At 44.2% G+C, this 16549-nt stretch overlaps 1 long non-coding RNA gene across 1 annotated transcript; it reads left to right on the top strand.

Moving 5' to 3' along the window:
- Window positions 1-351: 351 nt before the first annotated feature.
- On the top strand, window positions 352-7100 carry LOC139263201 (uncharacterized). Its single transcript, XR_011593063.1, has 2 exons — window positions 352-1362; window positions 5707-7100. It is a non-coding gene; the product is annotated as an uncharacterized lncRNA (long non-coding RNA).
- Window positions 7101-16549: the final 9449 nt, after the last annotated feature.

The following is a 16549-nucleotide window of genomic DNA, read 5'->3' as shown; positions in this document are numbered from 1 at the left end:
AAGTGGGATCTCAACGGACGACTGCCGAAAACTTGCGAATTAAGAGCCAGACTAGCCTTGGACGAGACGAGGGGAAAATGGCCACTGGAGTGAGTATGATTTCAATACTGCTCCAGTTTCCCCCGGTTTCAAAAGTCTGAGGAAAGTTTAGCCACTCGCTGGTTCTCAGGTAGTGTCTGAATGAGATCCAGGACAATCTGGTGAATACCTTTCAAACTTAGAATAGGGATAGAGATAGGGAAATTGTGTGATGACGCAAACCAAGCGGCGACTTGGAAAGATAGTTAGAGCTAGATAGGGATAGATGATCAATCATGGATCCAAAAAAAAAATATTAATAGGAAAGAAAAGAGACTCTTGTGAATGTCTGTTTAAATGAGAAATGCTTCTGTGACTTTTACTGTAAAAAAAAAGCCGGGGAGTTGTGGTTTGTTTTATCTCAAACAGAATGAAAGTTTGTTTTAACCCTTCGTAGTGTTGTCCTGTATGTGGGAAGTTTAAGAGTGTGAACCTTATTGAATTACGTATATTCGGATGATAAGTTGCGGAGCCAGGAAATGCCCAAAGGATAGATTTGTTAAAAAAGAAAAAATTACATGGTCCCGGTGGTTAAAAAAAAAAAGAAAAACTTGTTGAAAGCAAACATTCAGAGAAGGCACAGCAAAACAACAGAGATGGATTCAAAAGGATTTAAAAAAAAAAATTATATTAAATAACACGACCTTGAGGCTGGAACAATTGAGATAACGAAAAGCAGTCCACAGCCTACGTGCCAGACTTCTCTCTAGTTATAAAAAAAAGTAACGTACTAAATAGATGCTGAAAGAAAAAAATGTTCTGAGATTTTAAATTATGAAAAATATAAAATCACTCCTGTCCAATTGGCAGAAAAACTCCATTAAATTAGGGCTTTCATTGACTGATTGAATTTAAACTGCGCAGTAACGCGAAAGGATAGGGAAATTTGGAGACTGAAAGAAATTAATTGAGGCTCATAAGAAATCAAAATTCGAAAATTAGGCTCACAGGGAATAAAATGGGGATTTAAATAGAAGATAGGTGTTCAACTCAGGTACGACGTCGACCTTGTATATCACTTGGCCCGTCTAGGCTCTGATTGAATTTTAAAAAAAAACCCCGCAGCAACTCGGAAGGTAGGGCCGACGCGAACGCGCGGCCGAGAGGAGAAGGGCCGAAGCGAACGCGCAGTGACGTAAACGCGCAGTGAAGCGAACGCGCAGTGACGTCAACGCGCAGTGATGTAGACGCGCGGTGACGTAAACGCGCAGTGACGCCGACGTGTAGTGACGCAGAGGCGCAGCAACGCGAATCGCGAAAGTCAGTGCTAATGGCAGTAAGTCTGTAAGTCTTAAAGTGTTTAGAGTTTTAAGTAAAGTTTTAAGTATTGAAATCGCGCGGCGACGTGAACCGCGCGGCGACGCGGGTAAGTGTTAGAAGTCTTTGTCTATTTTGTAAATCGCGCGGCGACGCGAACCGCGCGGCGACGTGGGTAAGTGTTAGAAGTCCTTGTTTATCTTTTAAAGTTTAAAGTATCTTAACTCGCGCGGCGACGCAAGCCACGGGTCGACGCGGATTGCGCGGCGACGTGAACTGCGAGGCAACGCGGATTGCGCGGCGACGTGAACTGCGAGGCGACGTGGTAGTTTAGTATTGAAATCGCGCGGCGACGCGAACCGCGCGGCGACGCGGGTCAGTGTTAGCATTAGTAAAGTTTGGTTATTTGGAGTTAGTTAAAGTCCGTGTTAGTTCTGTAAAGTCTGTGTCTATTTTTAAGTTTGTTTAAATTGCATGACGACACGAACGCGTAGCGACACAGTAATACGAGGGGCAGTGTGAAAATGGGTAATCAGTTAGATAAAACCACGGATGCGGATAATCCGCTACAAAAGCTATGTGAGGAATTCCCTGAAAGAGCTGAAGACTTTAGAAAATTATCAGGAGCCCTGAACAAATTATTAGGGGATGACCAGTGGCCTCTAAGTGACACTAGAAGCGTAGAGGTAAAAAAAAAAGCACAGGGATTAATTGGAGAAGGGGACGAGGAAAAGGGGATAAAAAAATTTAATTGCAACCTGGCGACATTATTGTCAGAAATTAAAAGATGCATCACTTCTATCGAGTTGGCAAACAAATGCTATTAAATTAGGACTTGCATTGACAGAGGGAACACATGTTAAAACTGTAGACGTCTTTAAAAAAAAAGAATGAATGTGCGCACGAGAAACTTGCTAAGAGATCCTCTGGGACCTCTGAGAAAGGTATTGATCAACTACAAGTTAAAATGGCTGGCTTTGTGTTAACCGAGGCTGATGATGAAATTCATGAGTGGCCACTGACTCAGCGCCCAACGGCGCCTCCCGTACCCCCTGGCCTCTTGCTCCAGTCCTCTTCCCAACACCCTCCACCTAACACTCCGGTAAAAAGAGTTAGGAACAACCACATATCACCAAAGCAACAAACCCAAACTGACTCCTCATCCTCTGATAGCGATTCGGATCCCCAGTTTACAAGCAATATAGCCGAAAGGACCAGATCTCACACTTGAAAGGGCAGAATTATATCTCGACATCACAAACAGTCCCGTAAATCTTCTAGTCAACCTACCAGTCCAAGTTGTGAAAGACATAGCAAACACCCCCGCCGATCGAGACGCAGAACTGTCAAGCAGTCAGACAGCTCTGAAACATCCTCCGGCCTAGAAATGATTTCCAAGATCCCAAAGTCCTGACACCAATTCCCTGTCAGACCAATGCCAAACCCTGATGCACAACAAGCTGCAGACCACCTCTCTATAGATGTCTGTGATCTTCAAACAACTATTTGATTGCTCACGCTATCCGGACAGATGGAAAGGGCAGTTAGATATTATTGGCAGAAAAAGAAAGGGGAGGGGGGAGGTGCGCCCCCAACCCGGGTCAAGACTGAATACGTGACTAGAAAGGAAGAGCCATCTCGGGAGGAAGGATCAATAGAACCGCAGTGTTGCATACAGGATTGGATGGATAAGCAAGGATACGGTTATACTAAACAACCAAACGGCCCGAGCCCTGCTAATAAACCTCCCTATTGTCCCCGGCATGGTATGGGAAGAGGCCGGGACTGGGTAAGAGGAATTGACTGTTTTAATTGTGGGCAGGAAGGACATTGGAATAAAAATTGCCCCTACCGTCAGCATGGAAAAGGAAGAGGAGGAAGAGGAGGGGGGCAAGGGGGGAGAGGAGGATCTTACACTAACTTCTCCCAGAACAACCCCTTTGGTCAATTGTCCCCCGATTGACTACGCAGCTTGATTGTGCAGGGATCCTCCCCGGACGACGAACCCATTCTGAATGAGTGGCAACCCTTTTTGATAGATACGGGAGCCTTCATGTCTTCTGTACAATCAAAGCTTAAACTCCCTGCTTCTACTGAAACACAGGAACTTTCAGGATTCCTGGGACAAATCTCGACATTCCCAGTGTCAGAACCGGTTAAAATGGGTTACCAGGAAGAATCGGTGGAACATCGAGTTGTTATCACAACCAATCTGGACTGTAACTTGATGGCTAGAGACCTCCTTTGCAAATTCCAGTTGCATTTGGAGTGTGGAGATAATGGGATTATTGTAAAACAGGAAACCCTTAAGCGGCAGTATTATACCACTAGAACCCCTCAGTGGTGGTCTCTGGACCTGCCGCAGGCACCCTATCACGTGACCCTAGCATACGATCCCAGTGGAAAGAATCAGGACCTGCAGAACTTTTATCAGGATCACGAAGGGGAAGTGAAGGGAATTCTATTAAGGGCTAGAGTGACTGGACTGGAAAGAGAGGCAGATTTTGTGGAAGTGGATAAGAATCTGTGGAAACAGCCCCTAACAATGGCACCGCATATTGCTCGTGAAGTATTAGCCCCTCACCATGCTAAAGATTTGGGAGTTATGGTACGTAAGGCCATAGATGAGGCTGACCCTACCAGCCGGGATGTGCAAATTGTAAAACATGGCCGAACAGTCCAATTTAATGGGGACCCCGAGAAAGTATTAACGACTCTACAGCATCATACTGGCTCGGACATACCTGACTATGTGGATCCTCATGTGTGGGCAGAGGACCCCTCCCAAGTGGGTTATACTCCCATTAATTGAGATCCCAGTGCAGGGCAATGTGGACTGGCCCTCTATCCGACAGAACCCACTGAAATCACAGGCAATCCTAAACTGACTTTTCGGCACTGTACTGCAATTAATCCAGCCTGTTTTCTTACTGAGCCACCCCAAGATGAGGAAGAACCCAGTCATGATTGCTTATCTTTAATTTTAGAGGCCACATCAGTCAGGGAAGATTTAGTTGATGTACCAATGGAAGATCCAGACTGTATTCTTACTGAGCCACCCCAAGATGAGGAAGAACCCAGTCATGATTGTTTATGTATGTTGACGGAAGTACTTCTATTAATCCAGAAGATACACGAATCTCAGGATACGCCATAGTAAACCAGGAGAATCAGGTCTTGGAATTCTGCTCAACAATTCGCCAAAGATCTCAAAGTCAATATCTATACCGACTCTAGGTATGCCTTTGGGGTGGCGCATGATTTCGGACAATTATGGAAAAATAGGGGATTCCTAACCTCACAGGGGAATGAGATATCTCAAACAGCTAGTATCTGATTTGTTGCAAGCCCTCATGTTCCCCAAACGCATTGCCATTGTCAAATGTACCGCCCAACCTACCGGAAATTCTCTGGTTGATATAGGGAATCGTTGTCCTGACCAAGAGGCCAAACAGGCCTCTCGTGACCAACAGATGGTAGTGCCCAAAATTATGAGTCAGACTAAAAATCCTGCGAAGGATAAGTTAGCCTCGGAAAAACCAATGCCAACCATCCAAGATGTTATAAAAGCACAGGGGGACGCTCCTGAAAAAGATAAACTGTTGTGGAAATATTATGCATGTACTTATGACAATGTTTCTAAACTCTGGACCACTCCCGCGGAACAGACTTGCATGTCTGACGAGTTGGCCTCATGGGTTATAGAATGTCTGCATTTTGCTACTCATTGTGGAGCAAGGACCACGAGTGACACACTTTTGGCTACTTGGTGGCACCCTAAACTCCAGGCGCTCACCCAGAACATCAGTAGTCGTTGCCTGGTTGGCCAGCAACATAATCCAGGGAAGGGAGTCCCCTGTGATTGGGGTAAAACGCCCCTACCCGAAGGTCCCTTTGAGACATTTCAGTTGGACTACATTGAGTTGCAAAAAGTTCAGTGTTACAGATATGTGTTAGTAATAGTAGATGTGTTTAGCAGATGGATTGAAGCCTACCCTAACCTGGACAATAAGACTCAGACTGTTGTTAAGGTGTTAATGAGGGAAATTGTTCCTAGATATGAGATCTCAGCTAGACTGATGACCACCTATGTTCTTTCTCTGACTCAGGCTCTGCGACTAGTTCACAACCAGGTTCAAGATGCTCACCTCGACCTCCCAGTTTTACCCGAATTGTCCCTCGTGGCACCAGGGAAGTATGGATTCGGAAGGGATTAGAGCCACAATGGGAGGGGCCTTTTTAGGTGTCACTCACTACCCCCACTGCAGCCAAGGTTGAGGGGAAAAGTGCCTGGGTTCACCTGCACCACTGCAAGCTCATCACCATTTAAACAAATTTTGCTGGTTAGTCTAATTCCTGTTTCTGTTCCAGATCTCCTCCTCCCTATAGCTGAACAAGGCAGTTGAAGGAGGATCAGTTTGAACTCTTACCTGTCAGACAGCCAAATACACTGACGGAGACCTGAAGGGAAACGTGAAAACAGAACTCTTTTTATCAGCTAAATAATTGGACTATTTATAAGATGAGACTGTGTCTGTATGCTACTGTCTGCATAATAGTGTTGATATATGACAGTTTTGGTGCACGGGAAGGAAGACAAAGGCGAGAGCTCCATGTAAACACCTTTTTGTATATGTCTTACGTTTATGCGGAAAAAGGGCACTTCACTAGATGCTGGGTGTGTTCACATATCCCTATACATTCCAAAGGGGGAATTCCTTTGCGCACCGTTCCCCTGACCCTAACTGTACTGTTAGATGGATTCAAAGAAACGATATTGGAACAGGTAGCTAACCGCACTGCTGAGGCTCTGGAGGGCATCACAGCTGAAATGGTAGTGATAAGGACCGTAGCATTACAAAACCGAATGGCCCTCGATTACCTGTTAGCTGAGAAAGGGGGAACGTGTGCCCTGATAGGATCTGAATGTTGCACTTACATTCCTGATAGTTCAGAAAACATAACCCACCTTGCCGATCACATAAGGAGGGAGGTGAAAAAGTTATCCACACCAGCAAAAGAACTTAGCAGGTTTGATTGGTTTCTGGGTGGATCTTGGAGATCCTATCTAATACATGGGGCAATTGTTCTCATCGTAATAATAATTACCTGCTGTTTGATTGTTGGTTGCCTTAACCTCTGCTGTAAAGCAATGACAAGGTTAGCAGACCCTCTTGTGGTCAAGGGTTCCCGGGTTATGATCCAACAAACTAGAGAACTACTCAACAATGCAATACTCATAGAATGATCCTAAATGTTATCATAGAATGATAAAAGGGGGGATGTGGATATCTGAACGGAATATATGGAATTAAGGACAGTAAAGTAAACGGGATATATGAAAATGTATAAGCCATGGAAGAATAGCTGGGAGAATGTCAGATTGCAAATAGTGCAACATCAGCATAGCTAACAGTCTGTCTCAAGGTTTCAAGTCACTAATCCTGCCAATAATATATAATTGTAACATGAAATACATCTGCAGAATTGCAAGGTCTCAGTAAATAGTCACACCATTAGATTGAAACATTTGGAGGCAATACTTGAGCTTTCAAGAAGAACATCTCATATAGATTGACTAATGAGTGGCTGAGTTAGACTGTCAATCTATTTGTATTTTGTTATCTGATTTCAAAACTGTATAACTGTTAACGCTTTACGATGTAACTTCACCTATCCGTAGGGAGTGTGTACGCTCTATCCAGAGAGTATATCTTCTGTCTGATAGGTCTTACTGGCCGGTAATAAAGACTGCTTTGTTCAAAGCACAAGAGGTATTCGACTCAGTAATTTTACTGAACCAGATTGAAGTAAAAGAATCCAGGAATTAACATTGCCACGTCTCTTGGCGATGTGGCAGCTGCCGTAACAGCACAGCCACAAGTGAACGAGCGTCTGAGTGCTGCTTTGGATAGGATGGCGGCGTCTCTGGAAGCTCCATGCTGCTATGCACTCTGGGCAACAGGCCACGTCTTAATGCTGTCCTCTCTGATGGCAGCAAGACTGTCTTCTCTCATGCAGTCTCAGCTGGATGCCATGCGAGAGCTGACTGTTGTCACCGACCCAAAATATTGTTGGTGGCACCAGCAGGCGGCCAGAAGACTTTTTGGCCTGAATTTTCCTTCTGGGGTGGATCTTCTGCGGTACGCACTCTGATGACGTCGTTAAGGATGCATCTGCAGGAGCGGGGCGGAAGTGGGGAGAGCGGGGCGGATCGTCATACCACAGCAAAAAGCCCTGAGGTCAATTTCGCGAACGTCAGCCAGTCCACTGCAGGTCGGTGGCCATTCCGCACCACCCCGTGGCCGCCGTTTTAAGGTGGCCAGAGGCCTTATCGGGAGGCCAGATTTTGGTCCCCTGGAAGGTAGTCCACTTAGTGTTTTGATTCACTTTGTTTTAAAAACCATAATTTGCCCCCCAAGATCAGTTTGAATTTACCTCAGGAACTCTGACCAGCCAAAGATGCACCAAAACAAGTTAGTAAAGGTTTTGAAACGAGAAAGAGTTTAGTATAATATTGAGCTACATCATTGAGAAGAGCTGTTATCTGAACAGCTCCTTTATTAGCTACACAAACCTAACGTTTTAATAAAATTTACTGAAACCTGCCTAAATCCCTTGGGGATTACCCAAACTGGCTAGTCTAGCAGGTGCTTATTGAATCCAGATGGCAGAAGCTGCCACGTTTTGTCCCCTAAACACAACATAAATATAAGAGCAGATGCTCTGTTAAGGTCTATTGGGTTTTCTCTAATATTGTCAGGTTCCCTTTGTACCTGTGCATTGTTCAGCATTGTTCAATTTCAAATTGCCACCGGTTTCCATAAAGAACAATCATTTGAGCCAGCTGTTGATTCAGATTGTCTCCACATTCCCAGCTGTTACATCAATGAGCGTTACATTTCTAGATCCAACTGTTAGAATGTTATTTTTTTGTTCATTCTATTTACAGGGTAGTTGTTCCTTATAAAAAAAGTTATTTCCAAATAGCAATAGTAATGCTTCAACAATCAAACATTCTTCTAAAATATAGAATTTTAATTCCTTTTGTAAAATGCTATGAGCAAAGATGGCCAGATTGAAGTACTTTTCACAGACCCCCTTGCTGTTCTGAAACCTGAACATGTGTTCCACATAATGGGTGTAGAATGGACTATTGATTTATTTAGCTTTTCATAAATTCATCTTGGCTCTTTGAGAAGTACATTACTTTTGGCAAATCAAAGGATTGGCCTGAAGTGGTAACATGATTCATGTTTTGTTGAAGGAAACCATCCATTTTTATACATTGTGGACCTGAACCTGATGGCCTTATCGTTGACTGCCGCCGAGTTTTTGGGGCAGTCTCCCTTCGGTGCCAGTTTCCACTAGGCTTCCCGCCGGCAGGAAGGGAGTACTGCAAGCCGTGTAAGTGTCCTCCCGCCCGCCGAGCTGCCAGATTGGTGTGGGTGGGAGTTGGCGGCAGTAGGGGGAAGGACCGTTGCGTGAAGGCAGGTCTAACCCCAACGGTGAGTAAGGAGACCTGCAAAAAAAGGTTAGTGAACTTCTTTTATTAATTTTTTTCCCCGCAATTTATATGTATGGGGTCCCCTGAAGGTCTTTCAGTATTTTGTGTTGGTGAAAATTTTTATGACTATGTGCTCCCCCCTCTCTGGGCCTGACTCAATCCTCTGTGGTACTTTGGCGAGGATTGCATTTGCCGCTGAGATTGGGAGCTCCCGCCCGCTGCCGCCCAAATTTACGGTGTAAGTTGTTTTTTTTGCCGCCGGGCAGGCTTTCAAGGACTTTATCATGAAACTCCCGCCCAAAGTACCTTCTGGTATCTCGGCAGTCCTTTGGGTGGAACTTGGCTTCCACCAAGTTCGGGCCCTGTGCCATTGTTTCAGTTTATGATTCAGCTTTGTGACTAATTTTTGTTTTAAATAAACAAAGCAACAATTTCTGCAAAGAGGAAAGGATTTTCTAGCTGTTTAAAACAGCTGAAACATATCTCCATGCAAAGTACTCTCCTTACTGCATACCAAAAGTTATTCATTGTGTGGAGCACTTTGAGAAATGTCAGCAATGTGATCAGGTGCCATGTTAATACAAGTCTTTTTTTGCTTTGCCCATGTATTTTTTTTAAGTAGTCCATTCTTCTGCTATTCAGTCATTCAAATCACAGTCACTGACCACCACTGCGTCAAGCCTTGTCAGCTGAGCCGAGCCGAGCAATTACCCAACTAGCACTAGATTTTTTTTTATGTTTTGGAGCTCAGAAACTGCCATCCAGGAGTGGGAGATAGAACCATCTGCACCTGATACAATGGGACTGACATGACCAAACATACCAACCATCAGCCTTAGTCAGCTTGTCAATCCGTGTGTCAGCTTGTCAGCATTTTACAAGAAAAATCAGCTCACCCACACCGCCTGTGCCCGCCCCCCCCCACAACTAGGATTAGAACTTGTCGATGTGAGCCAATCAGAGGGTGGAATCAATGGAACTAATTTTGTTCTCCCATTATTGGTTCTGTACACACTTGAAGCAGGAAAGTTTTAAGTTGACCTCCTGGTTTCTGACCTTCTTAGTTGCAGGTGCTTTTATTTAGTTTGTCCCCAACAAAGTTAACATCTATATAAAAAATGCTAAAATTGCAGCTTTTAAAAAGTTTCCATTTTCCTCGATGGAGCCTGCTGGAATTTACCTAGCTGTTGCCTTATTTGAAAGTTTATTTTTTTTACGACTGATTAGAGGGTGTTCCCAGGTGTGAATACATTAACTGGCTTTAGTGCACTGGCAGAATTGACAAGGTTTGGAAATGAAGGCCAGAATCATTACCTTGGAGTCGGGTTTTGTGCAGGTCGGGAACGCCATGTTCTCAGCAGCGGGTTGCTGAGAGCAACTTTTACTTAACGGCCCCAATTGAAAGACTCGTGCGTGTTTCCCGGCCCAATTAAATGGCGTGGGTCTGATGAAGTCATCGATGACCTGTTTACAGTGCCCATATTTAAAGCAGCCTTGCACACATCTCATTTGAAGGTTGATGAAGGAATGTGCAAGGTAATTTCCAGAGTGGGCATCGCCTCCAGCACGGTGCAGCCCTGCGCTGACCCCCTCTCTCTTGTGGAACATAAAGTTACTGAGGAGAAGGCTACTGTTGTGGTTGTTAGTATTGTGGCTGCTGCTGGTGTGGTTGGTGTTGTTGGTGCTGGGGCTCAGCTTGGTCTAATTCTGAGGACCAAGGTGAGAGAGCATAAGTGGCACCCATGCTGATGTGATAGATGGCAGGTAAAGTGGAGTTCAGAGGGCCAATCCCTCAATGTTGTGGTAGTGACTGTCAGTGTGATGAGAGTGGTTTCCGAGGTGGTGGAAATGACCTGCAAACTGCTGACAGCTAAATTTCTGTACAAAATATAGTCAGCATGAACATTTCCATTAGCCAAGTAATCAGGTATAATGTGTGAGTATTTATGTGTTTTTCCCAGCTGTCAATTAATGGACTCACACAATGGCCACTGAGCTTCCCGCCTCCCCTTCACAGGCGAGGTTCCCGAGGTGTAGGATTCACATGTTCCTGAAGTTAAAGCCAAAAGGTGGTGTAAAAAAACACTCAAGGTCTCTCAACAAGCATTTATTTACTTGAATGAGGCCGCCCGGCTCTCCCGATCAGGTCCATGGCGTGCCTCCAAACGTGCCCGAGTTAAATGCGGATAACAGCGGGTTCCCCACGTGCTGGCAATATCAGCGATTTATTTTTTTCTCTGCCGTCCCGCACACTCAGTAATGGGAAAATTCCGGCCAAGGAGTGGGATAAAATTGTTGGCGAGGTTTACTTGATTTAAACAGGGATTCCTGTGTTTAGGATTTTATTACAGTACATAGCTGTGATGTGCAGTGTGAACCATAAGCCCGTGGAAACATGGATTTGTTATCAAATCATGCCCAACAAATTTGACTGAGTTCTTTCATGTAATAGCAGAGTTGATGAAGGTAGTGCAGTTGAGGTTGTGCATACGGAATTTCAAAAGGATAAAGTACCACATAATAGACTTGCTAGCAGGGAGACTTGGGTGGAAGCAGACTTTCAAAAGGGAGTTGGGTAAATACTTGAAGGGGAAAAATTGCATGCTATGGGAGTCATTGGATTGTTCTTTCAAAGAACCGACACAGGCACGCTGGGCCAAGTGGCCTTCTTCTGTGCTGTATCATTCCATGATTCTGTGGTGAAATGGGCAGCGACATGACAAATGAATTTTAATGCAGAGAGGTGTGAGGTGATGCATTTCTAAAAGAAAAGTGAGGAGAGACAATATAAATTAAATGGTACAATTTTAAAGGGGGTTCAGGAACAGAGAGATCTGGGGATTCACATACACAAATCTTTGAAGATGGCAGGTCAAATTAATAATGCAGTTTAAAAGGAAGAATACATAATCCTTGGCTTCATAAATAGTCACAGAGTACAAAAGAGTTATGGCAAACCTTTATAAATCCCTGGTTAAGCCTTATCTCGATTATTCTGGGCACCACATTTTGGAAGGATGTCAAGGTCTTGGAGAGGATGCAAAGGAAATGTACTCTAATGTTACCAGGGAGGCAGGACTTCAGTTACAGGAAGAGACTGGAGAAACTGGGATTGTTCTCCTTAGAGCAGAGAAGATTATGGGGAGATTTAATAGAGTTGTTCAAAATTATAAGCGGTATTAATAGAGTAGATAGGGAGACAATGTTTCCACTGGCAGGAGGGTTGGTTATGTGTGGACACAGATTTAAGATACTTGGTAAAAAAAAAGCCTGAGGTGAGATGAAGAGCAAGAGAGGAAATAGCAGAGGCTCGGACCATCATTTTCAAATCCTCTCTGGTGTGGTGCTGGAGGACTGAAGGACTGCTAAAGTTGTACCGTTGTTTAAAAAGGGAGAAAGGGACTTCCCGTTAGTTGTTTAATTGCCCACCACCATTCACGACTGGATGTGACAGGACTGCAGAGCTTTGATCTGATCAATTGATTGTGGGATCGCTTAGCTCTGTCTATAGCATGCTGCTTCCGCTGCTTAGCACACATACTCTGCTGCACTCCTCATTGAACCAAGGTTGTACCCTGGCTTGATGTTAATGGTAGAGTGAGGGAAATGCCAGACCATGAGGTTATATGTTGTGTTGGAATACAATTCTGCTGCTGCTGATGGTCCATAGCACTTCATGGATGCCCAGTTTTATTTGCTAGATCTGTTCTGAATCTATCCCATTTAGCATGGCCGTAGTATTTCACAACATGATGGAAGGTGTCCTCAATGTGAAGACGAGATTGTGTCTCCACAAGGACTGACGGTGGTCACTGCTACCAATGCTATTATGGACAGATGCATCCGCGACAGGTAGATTGGTGAGGATGATGTCAAGTAAGTTTTTCCCTTGTATTGATTCTTTCATCACCTACCGCAGTCCTAGTCTGACAGCTATGTCCTTCAAGACTCGGCCAGCTCAGTAAGTAGTGGTGCTACCGAGCCACTCTTGGTGATGGACACTGAAGCACCTCACCCAGAGTGCATTCTGTGCCCGTGCTACCCTCAGTGCTTCTTCCAAGTGGTGTTCTGCTGAGGGAGGGCGGTCGGTGGTAATCAGCAGGAGGTTTCCTTGCCCGTACTTGACCTGAAGCCTTGAGACTTCATGGGGTCCGGAGTCAATGTTGAGGGCTCCCAGGGCCACTCTCTCCCGACTGTATACCAGTGTGCCGCCACATCTGGTGGGTCTGTCTTGCCAGTGGGACAGGACATACCCAGGGATGGTGATGGAGGAATCTGGGACATTGGCGGAACGTTATGATTCTGTGAGTAGGACTATATCAGGCTGTTGCTTGACTAGTCTGTGAGACAGGTTTCCCAATTTTGGCACAAGTCCCTAGATGTTAGTGAGGAGGACTTTGCAGGGTCGACTGGGCTGGGTGTGCCGTTGTGTCTGTAGCTGGTGAAGAGGTCACTGCCGGGTGGTCTGTCCAGCTTTATTCTTATTATTGTTTTGGAGAATGCATTAAATGGAGCGGCAATGTCCAAAATGGCTGGTCTTGCATCAAACCAGGATTACACGCTGATTGACATCACAATTGGGCTCATCTAAATATCTGGAGTGGTTGCAGGCAACGACAGCATTGCGAAATGCCCAAAATGGCTGGAATTTGGCAGATGTGAAGCAGTTGCCATTTTTCTTCCAAACCGGTCTTAACAACAGGCGCAAACACGTCCAATTTCCCGACCTATGTAGCTTAGTGTGCTTACTGCAAGAAAAACATTAATACAAGGTTAAAGCTATCAACTCACAAGATAGTTCAACGTGTCACATAATTATATATCCACTAATGATCATTACAGGCCTTGCACTGTGGTTACAATGGAGACAAGACTTTCAACTGATTAAAGTACTAGTCATCCGGTGGGGTTGTCCCTATTCCAACATTCATTACTACCATTAGATTTAACACTTTTTCCTTCTGAATGATGTATATACTTTCAAAACATATAATGCTGAACATTGCAGAAATCAGCGAGAACATGATATAAGGCATTTGAAGTATGCTGCTACTTTTCATTCCCTTTATAAATTAAATGACAGTTTAACACTATATTTTAAAAAAATTTTTGGCTGAAAATTCTGTACCACCCCACGGGGTTGGTACCAGTCATGAGGTGGAACTTCCTGCTCCAGGGCAGAAACAGGTCGCTGCGCATGGTGATGACATTGTAATCGCCGGCGTAGCGGTCTGGGGCGCTACTGGTAGGAGCGGGGGTCGGTAGCGCCCGGGTGAAAAGTCGTTTGCACCCAACAGGAGGAGCAAATGAACTGAATTTTTTTCCCCTTTGGTTCTAATTTTTAATCAGCTGCATTGAAAATTGTACAAGTAAATATATTGGCCGGTTCTACAATCGTATTTGTGTTGATGCAAAGCTGCTTCGGAATGCGTTCAAGCAAAAACAAGTCATATAACTGGGGATCGTGTTGTGGTTTGAATAGACTACCTCCAGCAGATAGTCTTGTGCTATTTTTTTTTCACCAGAGTGTATGTGAGTGTATCCTTGGCTCAGTTGTAGCACTCTCTTGCCTCTGACTCACAAGATCATGAGACGTAATCTAGAATGACACCAGTGTAGTACAGAGGCAGTGCTGCTCTGTCAGAGGTGCCCTTTTTCAGTTTGAGATGTTAAACTGAGACCTCATCTGCACACTTAGGTAGAAGTAAAAGATCCCATCGTACTTTGAAGGGGAACGAGGGAGTTCTCCCAGGGTCCTTGCTAACATTTATCCCTCAACTCAAATCACTGATATCGGTTACCTGGTCATTTATCGCATTTATTCCCATTTTCACCTCATCTGGACTTATCTTTTATTTCTTAATATGTCCCATTACCATCTCCTTTTGCCTTGCACCATCATCCCTTTTGTCTCTTAATCTCTTGTGCCTTCCACCCTATCACAGACTTTCCTTTCTCCCCCACTCCCCCGTGCCCCTTTTCCCTGCCGCTACATTTGCTTAAAAACTTATTACATCTCTAACTTTTTCCAGTTCTGGCAAAGGATCATCAATCTGAAATGTAAACTCTGTTTCTCTCTTTATAAATGCTGCCTGACCTGCTGAGTATTTCCAGCATTTTCTGTTATTATTTCATTTATCTCATTGTTGTTTGGGGGACCTTGTGTGCACAAATTAGTTGATGCTACATTACATTACTTCAGAAGTACTTCATTGGCAGTGAAGCACCTTGGAGCGTCCTGAGTTAGCAAACGGTACTATATAAATATAAGTTCTTTCCTTATTAAGTGTAGTCCTATATGAGGATGGCAATCTGGGATTCCTGGCAAAATACAAGCAACCTCTGTGCAATAAAATAGTTGGCTAAATTTAGTCAAAGTAAAGTTGACTGAGGTTTGGAATAAAGCTGAGACTGAGACTTAATAGAGGAGGTTATTCATGCATTCACTGTCCAGCAGGCTCACATATGCGGTGAGATATTGGAACCTGTTGCTTGCAAAACTAACCTAACATGAGTTGGCCTCCAATAGAGGGAGGGGTCTCATGCTTTAGATATTTGATCATTTTTTTCTTCACAGAAGCATCTTTGGGATTGAGTTATATTGAAAGGTTGAGTTTTAAATTAAAATGAATTCACACAGATTTTAGAAAAGGCTGTAGTCATTGAAGAATATGTATTAAAATCCAAGTAATGCCGCAACTCGCAGTCCATTTCAAACTGATCTGAAAAAAGATCTATTGGTCTTATCCCAGACCGATTAGCTGGAATGACCAAGGATATGAAGCAATTTGCCATCTCATCACAGGTGGCCAAATAACATGAGCATGCAATGTGGTGAGGACATTCTATTTATGTGGGCACTATATGAGGTGTGTGTGGGCTGTGTACTCTTGGGAGAGGAGCTAGTCGGTTTGGTTAGCAGATGCGCTGGTGAATCCCTGCAAAAGAAGGTAACAGTGACAGCACCTCTGCTTCTTGGAATCAGAATGTACAGAGCAGAAGGAAAAATCCATGTTCAGGAAGCAGACCGGTTTTGAACTGCAGGACGATGGCTCTTGGCCCAGAACTGAAGGCTAAACATGCAAGAGATCAGGCCTTTCCATTAGAAGTTGTGTAGCGAGAAGAGCACACCAAAAACAAGTAAGTCAGCCTACAAAATGTTATTTTGTTTCCATTTTTCAAGGAAAGCAATGAGCTTGGGTTTGGGAATTTGCTTTGACTGTTACTCTATATGTTTACTTACTGTCTGTTAAGTAAAGCAGCTTAACTATTCATACCTGGCTTCATTTCACCAAGCGCTTTGTCAGTATTCCTTCGAAAAGATTGGATAAGCACATGAGAGGAAACATGCAAGAGATGCAATACCTAATTCAGATCACGAGGGACCTGATTGTTACATCCCCAAGTAATGCTATTGTTTAGTTAGATATTGGGCAGTATGGGCTCACCCCTGACATAAGACATTCAGGCCACTTACAGGAGTGACCAGCACCTCTGTACCCGATACCGCATAAGGCAGACCTGAAACTTGTAATGGGGAGAAAATTGGCGGGAGTGGGAAATTCACTGATAATGATCTCTTTTCACTGCTAGAAAGCCTGGGGAGAGACAGTGTTAACATTTTTAATCTGTGCCTTTGTGCTTTATTTTCTGCTTCTGCATATTCTAATTTTAGTAATCACTAAAACACGATGCTGTTTCTGTCCC

This window comes from Pristiophorus japonicus, chromosome 4 (genome assembly GCF_044704955.1).
Source record: "Pristiophorus japonicus isolate sPriJap1 chromosome 4, sPriJap1.hap1, whole genome shotgun sequence".
NCBI lineage: Eukaryota > Metazoa > Chordata > Chondrichthyes > Pristiophoridae > Pristiophorus > Pristiophorus japonicus.
Note: the sequence above shows the minus strand (reverse complement) of the source record. Positions and strands in the feature narration are given on the sequence as shown.